The 13,264-nt window shown below is 57.7% G+C and overlaps 5 non-coding genes across 5 annotated transcripts; all 5 read right to left on the bottom strand.

Annotated features, from left to right (window-relative positions):
• Window positions 1-3,252: 3,252 nt before the first annotated feature.
• trnag-ccc (transfer RNA glycine (anticodon CCC)) lies at window positions 3,253-3,324 on the bottom strand. Its single transcript has one exon. It is a non-coding gene; the product is annotated as a tRNA-Gly (tRNA).
• Window positions 3,325-4,379: 1,055 nt separating this feature from the next.
• On the bottom strand, window positions 4,380-4,451 carry trnag-ccc (transfer RNA glycine (anticodon CCC)). Its single transcript has one exon. It is a non-coding gene; the product is annotated as a tRNA-Gly (tRNA).
• Window positions 4,452-5,508: 1,057 nt separating this feature from the next.
• Window positions 5,509-5,580, bottom strand: trnag-ccc (transfer RNA glycine (anticodon CCC)). Its single transcript has one exon. It is a non-coding gene; the product is annotated as a tRNA-Gly (tRNA).
• Window positions 5,581-8,287: 2,707 nt separating this feature from the next.
• Window positions 8,288-8,359, bottom strand: trnag-ccc (transfer RNA glycine (anticodon CCC)). Its single transcript has one exon. It is a non-coding gene; the product is annotated as a tRNA-Gly (tRNA).
• Window positions 8,360-11,064: 2,705 nt separating this feature from the next.
• On the bottom strand, window positions 11,065-11,136 carry trnag-ccc (transfer RNA glycine (anticodon CCC)). The gene has a single exon. It is a non-coding gene; the product is annotated as a tRNA-Gly (tRNA).
• Window positions 11,137-13,264: the final 2,128 nt, after the last annotated feature.

Genomic DNA, 13,264 nt, shown 5'->3' with positions numbered 1-13,264 from the left:
CTCCTATTGTAGGGGACTGCTGCATGCAACACCCTCCAACCCAGGTCCCCGATAGAAAGAGGGAGAACACCTCCGTAGAGGGCCTCCCATCGGGGGCCTACGCCGCCGGACGGCAACAAGGCACGCCAGGGCGTGTCCGGGCGGCGGACCAGGGCGAGAAAATGGAAGGTGTGCAGCAGCAGTCCGTACAGAAAACACCTCCGCACCATGCCAAATGGCATGGAGGGCATGTCCCCGAGGCGGCTCATATTATTGCGGGGCACCGGCACCCGAGGGAGGGTTCGGGGCTTGGGGCCAATGTGGAATTCCGTCCGAACAGGGGAACGTTCAGCCGGAAGATCACCGCGCACCTGGGCCACCTCGAGACCTAAAATGACATCGGGTCCGAGCACGACCGTCCTTAGGTCTTGGATGGCATCGGCTGCGACCTGGACACTCACTGACGCGCGGTGCGCCAACTCCTGTGGGAGCATCCAGCCCAGTCCTCCGCCACCCAGCACTTCCCCGATCCTGGTCACCCCGGCAGCCACAGCCCTCCTCTCCGCCAGCCACTGAAAGGGACGGAGGGGCGGATTCCTGAGCAGCGGCTCTCTGACGATAGCCGCTACCCCTGACGGGGGAGAGCTGCGTCGCGAGGCAACCACGTTCCAGATTTTGATCAGGTCCTGGTAAAAGACGGGCAACGCCTGGAAGGAGCCACCGAGGCCCCTCTGCTCTATACACAGGAGCTGCACGTCATAATTCAGGCCGTGCAGCTGGCGGAAGAAATACGTCGCCAGGGCACGCCATCTCGGAGGAGGCTCGACGTAAAGGTATCACTGCAGGGTCTGAAAACAGAAAGTCGCCACCTGTGTGCGTAGGCACACTAGCGCCTGACCGCCCTCCCTAAGCAGGAGACTCAGAACCTCAGCAGCGACCCAGTGCAATCTTTTGTCCCAGAAGAAGTCGACTAGCATTCTCTGGATTTTTACGACAAAGTCCGGGGGAGGGGTCAAAGTGACCAGCCGATACCACAACATGGCGGCGATCAGCTGGTTTATGACCAGAACTCGACCCCGGTAAGACAGCACTCGGAGCAGTCCTGTCCAGCGCCGCAGGCGAGCGGTGACTTTTGTCTCCAGTTCCTGCCAGTTGGCCGGCCAGGATTCCTCGGCAGGGCAGAGATGGACCCCCAGGTAGAGGATGCTGGTCCTGCTCCAGGTGAAAGGCCTGAGCTCCTCGGGTAGGGGATCCATCTGCCACGGGCCGACCAGGAGTCCAGAACATTTCTCCCAGTTGATCCTGGCAGAAGAAGCCGCAGAGTAGACCTCCTGGCACTCGCGCATCCTCCGCAGGTCAGCCGGGTCACTAAACATTAGGAGCACGTCATCGGCGTATGCCGAGAGGACCACCCCGATGCCCGGCCCGCGCAGAACCAATCCCGACAACCTCCTCCGCAAGAGGCACAGGAAGGGCTCCACGCAAATAGAATACAACTGGCCAGACAGGGGGCAGCCCTGACGTACCCCTCTCCCAAAGCGAAGGGGCGCCGTCAGGGACCCGTTAACCTTCACTAGACACTCCGCGGCGGTGTACAGAAGTCGGATCCGGGCGACAAAATGCGTCCCGAAACCGAATGCTCGCAGAGTCCCGAGTAAATATTCGTGATCCACCCTGTCGAACGCCTTCTCCTGATCAAGGGACAGGAAGGCGCTCGACAGACCAGCCCTCTGGGAATGGCGGATTATGTCCCGGACCAGATGGATGTTATCATAAATTGTGCGGTCCGGGACGGTGTAGGACTGGTCAGGGTGGATCATGTGGTCCAGCACTGTGCCGAGCCGAGAAGACATGGCTCTCGCAAAAATTTTGTAGTCCGTGCTGAGGAGGGAGACCGGGCGCCAGTTTTTAAAAATGGACATGTAAACTGTTTGGAGTCAGTCCGTTGGGTGAAACTCTTTCGAGTTATCAACAGTCACAGATTGCAACTCTTTTGAGTACAATCACAGTTCTTGGTTTCCGGGAGTGGGACACGAACCCACAACCCTCTGATTCAAAGGCGAGGGTGCTATGAACTGAGCCACAGCTGACACCTCCATAACACCCAGCAACTGCAGCTTCCGATTGACTGGTTTGAAAGTGAAATATTGCGATGTCCGAGAATCGAACCTGGGTCAACTGCTTGGGAAGCAGCCATGCTCACCACTACACCACCATCGCATTAAGAAGGATGTAACTCTTTTGAGTCAAAACAATAAACTAAATTAACAAAAACAAGGGAGAAATCAAGCACAGCCCCTAAGTCAGGTTAGCTGTAAAATCAAGGAAAAACTTTTAAAGGAACCTTAAAAACATCAAACTAAGATGTGATTAAAGGGGTCAACAAAACACCCCAGTCCCCGCGGTGCCCACCGGGCACAGAAGGCCTCGATGGTGCCGGCAGACACCGCGTGCTCCCTTTCCAGGGACATCCGGCCGCGAACGTAGCCGCGGAAGAGGGACAAACAATCGGGCGGGACTCCCCCGTCGATCGCCCGCTGCCTGGACCTGTTGATGGCCAACTTGGCCAGACCCAGGAGCAGGTTCACGAGGAGGTCCTCCTCCTTCCCGACCCCCTTCCGCACCGGGTGTCCGTAGATCAGGAGCGTGGGACTGAAGTGCAACCAAAACAGTAACAAAAGATTTTTTAAATAACTAAAAAGGGAGTGCAGCCTAAGACACCCTATATACACGTGGTCCACGGACTCCACAAGACCGCAAAAAGGGCAGGTGTCTTGGGAGTCCGTGAACCTACACATTTTACGATTATAGGGGACTGCTGCATGCAACACCCTCCAACCCAGGTCCCCGATAGAAAGAGGGAGAACACCTCCGTAGAGGGCCTCCCATCGGGGGCCTCCGCCGCCGGACGGCAACAAGGCACGCCAGGGCGTGTCCGGGCGGCGGACCAGGGCGAGAAAATGGAAGGTGTGCAGCAGCAGTCCGTACAGAAAACCCCTCCGCACCGTGCCAAATGGCACGGAGGGCATGTCCCCGAGGCGGCTCATATTATTGCGGGGCACCGGCACCCAAGGGAGGGTTCGGGGCTTGGGGCCAATGTGGAATTCCGTCCGAACAGGGGAACGTTCAGCCGGAAGATCACCGCGCACCTGGGCCACCTCGAGACCTAAAATGACATCGGGTCCGAGCACGACCATCCTTAGGTCCACAGCTGACACCTCCAAAACACCCAGCAACTGCAGCTTCCGATTGACTGGTTCGAAAGTGAAATATTGCGATGTCCGGGAATCGAACCCGGGTCAACTGCTTGGGAAGCAGCCATGCTCACCACTACACCACCATCGCGTTAAGAAAGATGTAACTCTTTTGAGTCAAAACAATAAACTAAATGAGCAAAAAGAGCAAGGGAGAAAACAAGCACAGCCCCTAAGTCAGGTCAGCTGTAAAATCAAGGAAAAACTTTAAAGGAACCTTACAAACATCAAACTAAGATGTGATTAAAGGGGTCAACAAAACACCCCAGACCCCGCGGTGCCCACCGAGCACGGAAGGCCTCGATGGTGCCGGCAGACACCGCGTGCTCCCTTTCCAGGGACATCCGGCCGCGAACGTAGCCGCGGAAGAGGGACAAACAATCGGGCGGGACTCCCCCGTCGATCGCCCGCTGCCTGGACCTGTTGATGGCCAACTTGGCCAGGCCCAGGAGCAGGTTCACGAGGAGGTCCTCCTCCTTCCCGACCCCCTTCCGCACCGGGTGTCCGTAGATCAGGAGCGTGGGACTGAAGTGCAACCAAAACAGTAACAAAAGATTTTTTAAATAACTAAAAAGGGAGTGCAGCCTAAGACATCCTATATACGCGTGGTCCACGGACTCCACAAGACCGCAGAAAGGGCATGTGTCCCGGGAGTCTGTGAACCTAAACATCCTCCTATTGTAGGGGACTGCTGCATGCAACACCCTCCAACCCAGGTCCCCGATAGAAAGGGGGAGAACTCCTCCGTAGAGGGCCTCCCATCGGGGGCCTCCGCCGCCGGACGGCAACAAGGCACGCCAGGGCGTGTCCGGGCGGCGGACCAGGGCGAGAAAATGGAAGGTGTGCAGCAGCAGTCCGTACAGAAAACCCCTCCGCACCGTGCCAAAAGGCACGGAGGGCATGTCCCCGAGGCGGCTCATGTTATTGCGGGGCACCGGCACCCGAGGGAGGGTTCGGGGCTTGGGGCCAATGTGGAATTCCGTCCGAACAGGGGAACGTTCAGCCGGAAGATCACCGCGCACCTGGGCCACCTCGAGACCTAAAATGACATCGGGTCCGAGCACGACCATCCTTAGGTCCACAGCTGACACCTCCAAAACACCCAGCAACTGCAGCTTCCGATTGACTGGTTCGAAAGTGAAATATTGCGATATCCGGGAATCGAACCCGGGTCAACTGCTTGGGAAGCAGCCATGCTCACCACTACACCACCATCGCGTTAAGAAAGATGTAACTCTTTTGAGTCAAAACAATAAACTAAATGAGCAAAAAAGGAACAAGGGAGAAAACAAGCACAGCCCCTAAGTCAGGTCAGCTGTAAAATCAAGGAAAAACTTTAAAGGAACCTTACAAACATCAAACTAAGATGTGATTAAAGGGGTCAACAAAACACCCCAGACCCCGCGGTGCCCACCGAGCACGGAAGGCCTCGATGGTGCCGGCAGACACCGCGTGCTCCCTTTCCAGGGACATCCGGCCGCGAACGTAGCCGCGGAAGAGGGACAAACAATCGGGCGGGACTCCCCCGTCGATCGCCCGCTGCCTGGACCTGTTGATGGCCAACTTGGCCAGGCCCAGGAGCAGGTTCACGAGGAGGTCCTCCTCCTTCCCGACCCCCTTCCGCACCGGGTGCCCGTAGATCAGGAGCGTGGGACTGAAGTGCAACCAAAACAGTAACAAAAGATTTTTTAAATAACTAAAAAGGGAGTGCAGCCTAAGACACCCTATATACACGTGGTCCACGGACTCCACAAGACCGCAAAAAGGGCAGGTGTCTTGGGAGTCCGTGAACCTACACATTTTACGATTATAGGGGACTGCTGCATGCAACACCCTCCAACCCAGGTCCCCGATAGAAAGAGGGAGAACTCCTCCGTAGAGGGCCTCCCATCGGGGGCCTCCGCCGCCGGACGGCAACAAGGCACGCCAGGGCGTGTCCGGGCGGCGGACCAGGGCGAGAAAATGGAAGGTGTGCAGCAGCAGTCCGTACAGAAAACCCCTCCGCACCGTGCCAAATGGCACGGAGGGCATGTCCCCGAGGCGGCTCATGTTATTGCGGGGCACCGGCACCCGAGGGAGGGTTCGGGGCTTGGGGCCAATGTGGAATTCCGTCCGAACAGGGGAACGTTCAGCCGGAAGATCACCGCGCACCTGGGCCACCTCGAGACCTAAAATGACATCGGGTCCGAGCACGACCATCCTTAGGTCCACAGCTGACACCTCCAAAACACCCAGCAACTGCAGCTTCCGATTGACTGGTTCGAAAGTGAAATATTGCGATATCCGGGAATCGAACCCGGGTCAACTGCTTGGGAAGCAGCCATGCTCACCACTACACCACCATCGCGTTAAGAAAGATGTAACTCTTTTGAGTCAAAACAATAAACTAAATGAGCAAAAAGGAACAAGGGAGAAAACAAGCACAGCCCCTAAGTCAGGTCAGCTGTAAAATCAAGGGAAAAACTTTAAAGGAACCTTACAAACATCAAACTAAGATGTGATTAAAGGGGTCAACAAAACACCCCAGACCCCGCGGTGCCCACCGAGCACGGAAGGCCTCGATGGTGCCGGCAGACACCGCGTGCTCCCTTTCCAGGGACATCCGGCCGCGAACGTAGCCGCGGAAGAGGGACAAACAATCGGGCGGGACTCCCCCGTCGATCGCCCGCTGCCTGGACCTGTTGATGGCCAACTTGGCCAGGCCCAGGAGCAGGTTCACGAGGAGGTCCTCCTCCTTCCCGACCCCCTTCCGCACCGGGTGCCCGTAGATCAGGAGCGTGGGACTGAAGTGCAACCAAAACAGTAACAAAAGATTTTTTAAATAACTAAAAAGGGAGTGCAGCCTAAGACACCCTATATACACGTGGTCCACGGACTCCACAAGACCGCAAAAAGGGCAGGTGTCTTGGGAGTCCGTGAACCTACACATTTTACGATTATAGGGGACTGCTGCATGCAACACCCTCCAACCCAGGTCCCCGATAGAAAGAGGGAGAACACCTCCGTAGAGGGCCTCCCATCGGGGGCCTCCGCCGCCGGACGGCAACAAGGCACGCCAGGGCGTGTCCGGGCGGCGGACCAGGGCGAGAAAATGGAAGGTGTGCAGCAGCAGTCCGTACAGAAAACCCCTCCGCGCCGTGCCAAATGGCACGGAGGGCATGTCCCCGAGGCGGCTCATATTATTGCGGGGCACCGGCACCCGAGGGAGGGTTCGGGGCTTGGGGCCAATGTGGAATTCCGTCCGAACAGGGGAACGTTCAGCCGGAAGATCACCGCGCACCTGAGCCACCTCCAGACCTAAAATGACTTCGGGTCCGAGCACGACCGTTTTTAGGTCTTGGATGGCATCGGCTGCGACCTGGACACTCACTGACGCGCGACGCGCCAACTCCTGCGGGAGCATCCAGCCCAGTCCTCCGCCACCCAGCACGTCCCCGACCCTGGTCACCCCGGCAGCCACAGCCCTCCTCTCCGCCAGCCACTGAAAGGGACGGAGGGGCGGATTCCTGAGCAGCGGCTCTCTGACGATAGCCGCTACTCCTGACGGGGGAGAGCTGCGTCGCGTGGCGACCACGTTCCAGACTTTGATCAGGTCCTGGTAAAAGACGGGCAACACCTGGAAGGAGCCGAGGCCCCTCTGATCTACAAACAGGAGCTGCACGTCGTAATTCAGGCCGTGCACCTGGCGGAAGAAATACGTCGCCAGGGCACACCATCTCGGAGGAGGCTCGACGTAAAGGTATCGCTGCAGGGTCTGAAGACGGAAAGTCGCCACCTGCGTGCGTAGGCACACCAGCGCCTGACCGCCCTCCCTAAGCGGGAGACTCAGAACCTCAGCGGCGACCCAGTGCAATCTTTTGTCCCAGAAGAAGTCGACTAGCATTCTCTGGATTTTCGCGACAAAGTCCGGGGGAGGGGTCAAAGTGACCAGCCGATACCACAACATGGCGGCGATCAGCTGGTTTATGACCAGAACTCGACCCCGGTAAGACAGCACTCGGAGCAGTCCTGTCCAGCGCCGCAGGCGAGCGGTGACTTTCGTCTCCAGTTCCTGCCAGTTGGCCGGCCAGGATTCCTCGGCAGGGCAGAGATGGACCCCCAGGTAGAGGATGCTGGTCCTGCTCCAGGTGAAAGGCCTGAGCTCCTCGGGTAGGGGATCCGTCTGCCACGGGCCGACCAGGAGTCCAGAACATTTCTCCCAGTTGATCCTGGCAGAAGAAGCCGCAGAGTAGACCTCCTGGCACTCGCGCATCCTCCGCAGGTCAGCCGGGTCATTAAACATTAGGAGCACGTCATCGGCGTATGCCGAAAGGACCACCCAGATGCCCGGTCCGCGCAGAACCAATCCCGACAACCTCCTCCGCAAGAGGCGCAGGAAAGGCTCCACGCAAATAGAATACAACTGGCCGGACAGGGGGCAGCCCTGACGTACCCCTCTCCCAAAGCGAAGGGGCGCCGTCAGGGACCCGTTAACCTTCACTAGACACTCCGCGGCGGTGTACAGAAGTCGGATCCGGGCGACAAAGTGCGTCCCGAAACCGAATGCTCGCAGGGTCCCGAGTAAATATTCGTGATCCACCCTGTCGAACGCCTTCTCCTGATCAAGGGACAGGAAGGCGCTCAACAGACCAGCCCTCTGGGAATGGTGGATTATGTCCTGGACCAGATGGACGTTGTCGTAAATCGAGCGGTCCGGGACGGTGTAGGACTGGTCAGGGTGGATCATGCGGTCCAGCACGGTGCCGAGCCGAGAAGACATGGCTCTCGCAAAAATTTTGTAGTCCGTGCTGAGGAGGGAGACCGGGCGCCAGTTTTTAAAAATGGACATGTAAACTGTTTGGAGTCAGTCCGTTGGGTGAAACTCTTTCGAGTTATCAACAGTCACAGATTGCAACTCTTTTGAGTACAATCACAGCTCTTGGTTTCCGGGAGTGGGACACGAACCCACAACCCTCTGATTCAAAGGCGAGGGTGCTATGAACTGAGCCGCAGCTGACACCTCCAAAACACCCAGCAACTGCAGCTTCCGATTGACTGGTTTGAAAGTGAAATATTGCGATGTCCGGGAATTGAACCCGGGTCAACTGCTTGGGAAGCAGCCATGCTCACCACTACACCACCATCGCGTTAAGAATGATGTAACTCTTTTGAGTCAAAACAATAAACTAAATTAACAAAAACAAGGGAGAAATCAAGCACAGCCCCTAAGTCAGGTCAGCTGTAAACTCAAGGAAAAACTTTAAAGGAACCTTACAAACATCAAACTAAGATGTGATTAAAGGGGTCAACAAAACACCCCAGTCCCCGTGGTGCCCACCGGGCACGGAAGGCCTCGATGGTGCCGGCAGACACTGCGTGCTCCCTTTCCAGGGACATCCGGCCACGAACGTAGCCCCGGAAGAGGGACAAACAATCGGGCGGGACTCCCCCGTCGATCGCCCGCTGCCTGGACCTGTTGATGGCCAACTTGGCCAGGCCCAGGAGCAGGTTCACGAGGAGGTCCTCCTCCTTCCCGACCCCCTTCTGCACCGGGTGTCCGTAGATCAGGAGCGTGGGACTGATGTGCAAACAAAATAGTAGCAAAAGATTTTTTAAATAACTAAAAAGGGAGTGCAGCCTAAGACATCCTATATACGCATGGTCCACGGACTCCACAAGACCGCAAAAAGGGCAGGTGTCTTGGGAGTCCGTGAACCTAAACATTCTCCTATTGTAGGGGACTGCTGCATGCAACACCCTCCAACCCAGGTCCCCGATAGAAAGAGGGAGAACACCTCCGTAGAGGGCCTCCCATCGGGGGCCTACGCCGCCGGACGGCAACAAGGCACGCCAGGGCGTGTCCGGGCGGCGGACCAGGGCGAGAAAATGGAAGGTGTGCAGCAGCAGTCCGTACAGAAAACACCTCCGCACCATGCCAAATGGCATGGAGGGCATGTCCCCGAGGCGGCTCATATTATTGCGGGGCACCGGCACCCGAGGGAGGGTTCGGGGCTTGGGGCCAATGTGGAATTCCGTCCGAACAGGGGAACGTTCAGCCGGAAGATCACCGCGCACCTGGGCCACCTCGAGACCTAAAATGACATCGGGTCCGAGCACGACCGTCCTTAGGTCTTGGATGGCATCGGCTGCGACCTGGACACTCACTGACGCGCGGTGCGCCAACTCCTGTGGGAGCATCCAGCCCAGTCCTCCGCCACCCAGCACTTCCCCGATCCTGGTCACCCCGGCAGCCACAGCCCTCCTCTCCGCCAGCCACTGAAAGGGACGGAGGGGCGGATTCCTGAGCAGCGGCTCTCTGACGATAGCCGCTACCCCTGACGGGGGAGAGCTGCGTCGCGAGGCAACCACGTTCCAGATTTTGATCAGGTCCTGGTAAAAGACGGGCAACGCCTGGAAGGAGCCACCGAGGCCCCTCTGCTCTATACACAGGAGCTGCACGTCATAATTCAGGCCGTGCAGCTGGCGGAAGAAATACGTCGCCAGGGCACGCCATCTCGGAGGAGGCTCGACGTAAAGGTATCACTGCAGGGTCTGAAAACAGAAAGTCGCCACCTGTGTGCGTAGGCACACTAGCGCCTGACCGCCCTCCCTAAGCAGGAGACTCAGAACCTCAGCAGCGACCCAGTGCAATCTTTTGTCCCAGAAGAAGTCGACTAGCATTCTCTGGATTTTTACGACAAAGTCCGGGGGAGGGGTCAAAGTGACCAGCCGATACCACAACATGGCGGCGATCAGCTGGTTTATGACCAGAACTCGACCCCGGTAAGACAGCACTCGGAGCAGTCCTGTCCAGCGCCGCAGGCGAGCGGTGACTTTTGTCTCCAGTTCCTGCCAGTTGGCCGGCCAGGATTCCTCGGCAGGGCAGAGATGGACCCCCAGGTAGAGGATGCTGGTCCTGCTCCAGGTGAAAGGCCTGAGCTCCTCGGGTAGGGGATCCATCTGCCACGGGCCGACCAGGAGTCCAGAACATTTCTCCCAGTTGATCCTGGCAGAAGAAGCCGCAGAGTAGACCTCCTGGCACTCGCGCATCCTCCGCAGGTCAGCCGGGTCACTAAACATTAGGAGCACGTCATCGGCGTATGCCGAGAGGACCACCCCGATGCCCGGCCCGCGCAGAACCAATCCCGACAACCTCCTCCGCAAGAGGCACAGGAAGGGCTCCACGCAAATAGAATACAACTGGCCAGACAGGGGGCAGCCCTGACGTACCCCTCTCCCAAAGCGAAGGGGCGCCGTCAGGGACCCGTTAACCTTCACTAGACACTCCGCGGCGGCGTACAGAAGTCGGATCCGGGCGACAAAATGCGTCCCGAAACCAAATGCTCGCAGAGTCCCGAGTAAATATTCGTGATCCACCCTGTCGAACGCCTTCTCCTGATCAAGGGACAGGAAGGCGCTCGACAGACCAGCTCTCTGGGAATGGTGGATTATGTCCTGGACCAGATGGATGTTATCATAAATTGTGCGGTCCGGGACGGTGTAGGACTGGTCAGGGTGGATCATGTGGTCCAGCACTGTGCCGAGCCGAGAAGACATGGCTCTCGCAAAAATTTTGTAGTCCGTGCTGAGGAGGGAGACCGGGCGCCAGTTTTTAAAAATGGACATGTAAACTGTTTGGAGTCAGTCCGTTGGGTGAAACTCTTTCGAGTTATCAACAGTCACAGATTGCAACTCTTTTGAGTACAATCACAGCTCTTGGTTTCCGGGAGTGGGACACGAACCCACAACCCTCTGATTCAAAGGCGAGGGTGCTATGAACTGAGCCGCAGCTGACACCTCCAAAACACCCAGCAACTGCAGCTTCCGATTGACTGGTTTGAAAGTGAAATATTGCGATGTCCGGGAATCGAACCCGGGTCAACTGCTTGGGAAGCAGCCATGCTCACCACTACACCACCATCGCGTTAAGAATGATGTAACTCTTTTGAGTCAAAACAATAAACTAAATTAACAAAAACAAGGGAGAAATCAAGCACAGCCCCTAAGTCAGGTCAGCTGTAAACTCAAGGAAAAACTTTAAAGGAACCTTACAAACATCAAACTAAGATGTGATTAAAGGGGTCAACAAAACACCCCAGTCCCCGTGGTGCCCACCGGGCACGGAAGGCCTCGATGGTGCCGGCAGACACTGCGTGCTCCCTTTCCAGGGACATCCGGCCACGAACGTAGCCCCGGAAGAGGGACAAACAATCGGGCGGGACTCCCCCCGTCGATCGCCCGCTGCCTGGACCTGTTGATGGCCAACTTGGCCAGGCCCAGGAGCAGGTTCACGAGGAGGTCCCTCTCCTTCCCGACCCCCTTCTGCACCGGGTGTCCGTAGATCAGGAGCGTGGGACTGATGTGCAAACAAAATAGTAGCAAAAGATTTTTTAAATAACTAAAAAGGGGAGTGCAGCCTAAGACATCCTATATACGCATGGTCCACGGACTCCACAAGACCGCAAAAAGGGCAGGTGTCTTGGGAGTCTGTGAACCTAAACATTCTCCTATTGTAGGGGACTGCTGCATGCAACACCCTCCAACCCAGGTCCCCGATAGAAAGAGGGAGAACACCTCCGTAGAGGGCCTCCCATCGGGGGCCTACGCCGCCGGACGGCAACAAGGCACGCCAGGGCGTGTCCGGGCGGCGGACCAGGGCGAGAAAATGGAAGGTGTGCAGCAGCAGTCCGTACAGAAAACCCCTCCGCACCATGCCAAATGGCATGGAGGGCATGTCCCCGAGGCGGCTCATATTATTGCGGGGCACCGGCACCCGAGGGAGGGTTCGGGGCTTGGGGCCAATGTGGAATTCCGTCCGAACAGGGGAACGTTCAGCCGGAAGATCACCGCGCACCTGGGCCACCTCGAGACCTAAAATGACATCGGGTCCGAGCACGACCGTCCTTAGGTCTTGGATGGCATCGGCTGCGACCTGGACACTCACTGACGCGCGGTGCGCCAACTCCTGTGGGAGCATCCAGCCCAGTCCTCCGCCACCCAGCACTTCCCCGATCCTGGTCACCCCGGCAGCCACAGCCCTCCTCTCCGCCAGCCACTGAAAGGGACGGAGGGGCGGATTCCTGAGCAGCGGCTCTCTGACGATAGCCGCTACCCCTGACGGGGGAGAGCTGCGTCGCGAGGCAACCACGTTCCAGATTTTGATCAGGTCCTGGTAAAAGACGGGCAACGCCTGGAAGGAGCCACCGAGGCCCCTCTGCTCTATACACAGGAGCTGCACGTCATAATTCAGGCCGTGCACCTGGCGGAAGAAATACGTCGCCAGGGCACGCCATCTCGGAGGAGGCTCGACGTAAAGGTATCACTGCAGGGTCTGAAAACAGAAAGTCGCCACCTGTGTGCGTAGGCACACTAGCGCCTGACCGCCCTCCCTAAGCAGGAGACTCAGAACCTCAGCAGCGACCCAGTGCAATCTTTTGTCCCAGAAGAAGTCGACTAGCATTCTCTGGATTTTTACGACAAAGTCCGGGGGAGGGGTCAAAGTGACCAGCCGATACCACAACATGGCGGCGATCAGCTGGTTTATGACCAGAACTCGACCCCGGTAAGACAGCACTCGGAGCAGTCCTGTCCAGCGCCGCAGGCGAGCGGTGACTTTTGTCTCCAGTTCCTGCCAGTTGGCCGGCCAGGATTCCTCGGCAGGGCAGAGATGGACCCCCAGGTAGAGGATGCTGGTCCTGCTCCAGGTGAAAGGCCTGAGCTCCTCGGGTAGGGGATCCATCTGCCACGGGCCGACCAGGAGTCCAGAACATTTCTCCCAGTTGATCCTGGCAGAAGAAGCCGCAGAGTAGACCTCCTGGCACTCGCGCATCCTCCGCAGGTCAGCCGGGTCACTAAACATTAGGAGCACGTCATCGGCGTATGCCGAGAGGACCACCCCGATGCCCGGCCCGCGCAGAACCAATCCCGACAACCTCCTCCGCAAGAGGCACAGGAAGGGCTCCACGCAAATAGAATACAACTGGCCAGACAGGGGGCAGCCCTGACGTACCCCTCTCCCAAAGCGAAGGGGCGCCGTCAGGGACCCGTTAACC

This window comes from Cetorhinus maximus, chromosome 9, assembly GCF_964194155.1.
Source record: "Cetorhinus maximus chromosome 9, sCetMax3.hap1.1, whole genome shotgun sequence".
Lineage (NCBI taxonomy): Eukaryota > Metazoa > Chordata > Chondrichthyes > Lamniformes > Cetorhinidae > Cetorhinus > Cetorhinus maximus.
The sequence above is the reverse complement of the archived record's forward strand: the minus strand, read 5'-3'. Positions and strand labels throughout refer to the sequence as shown.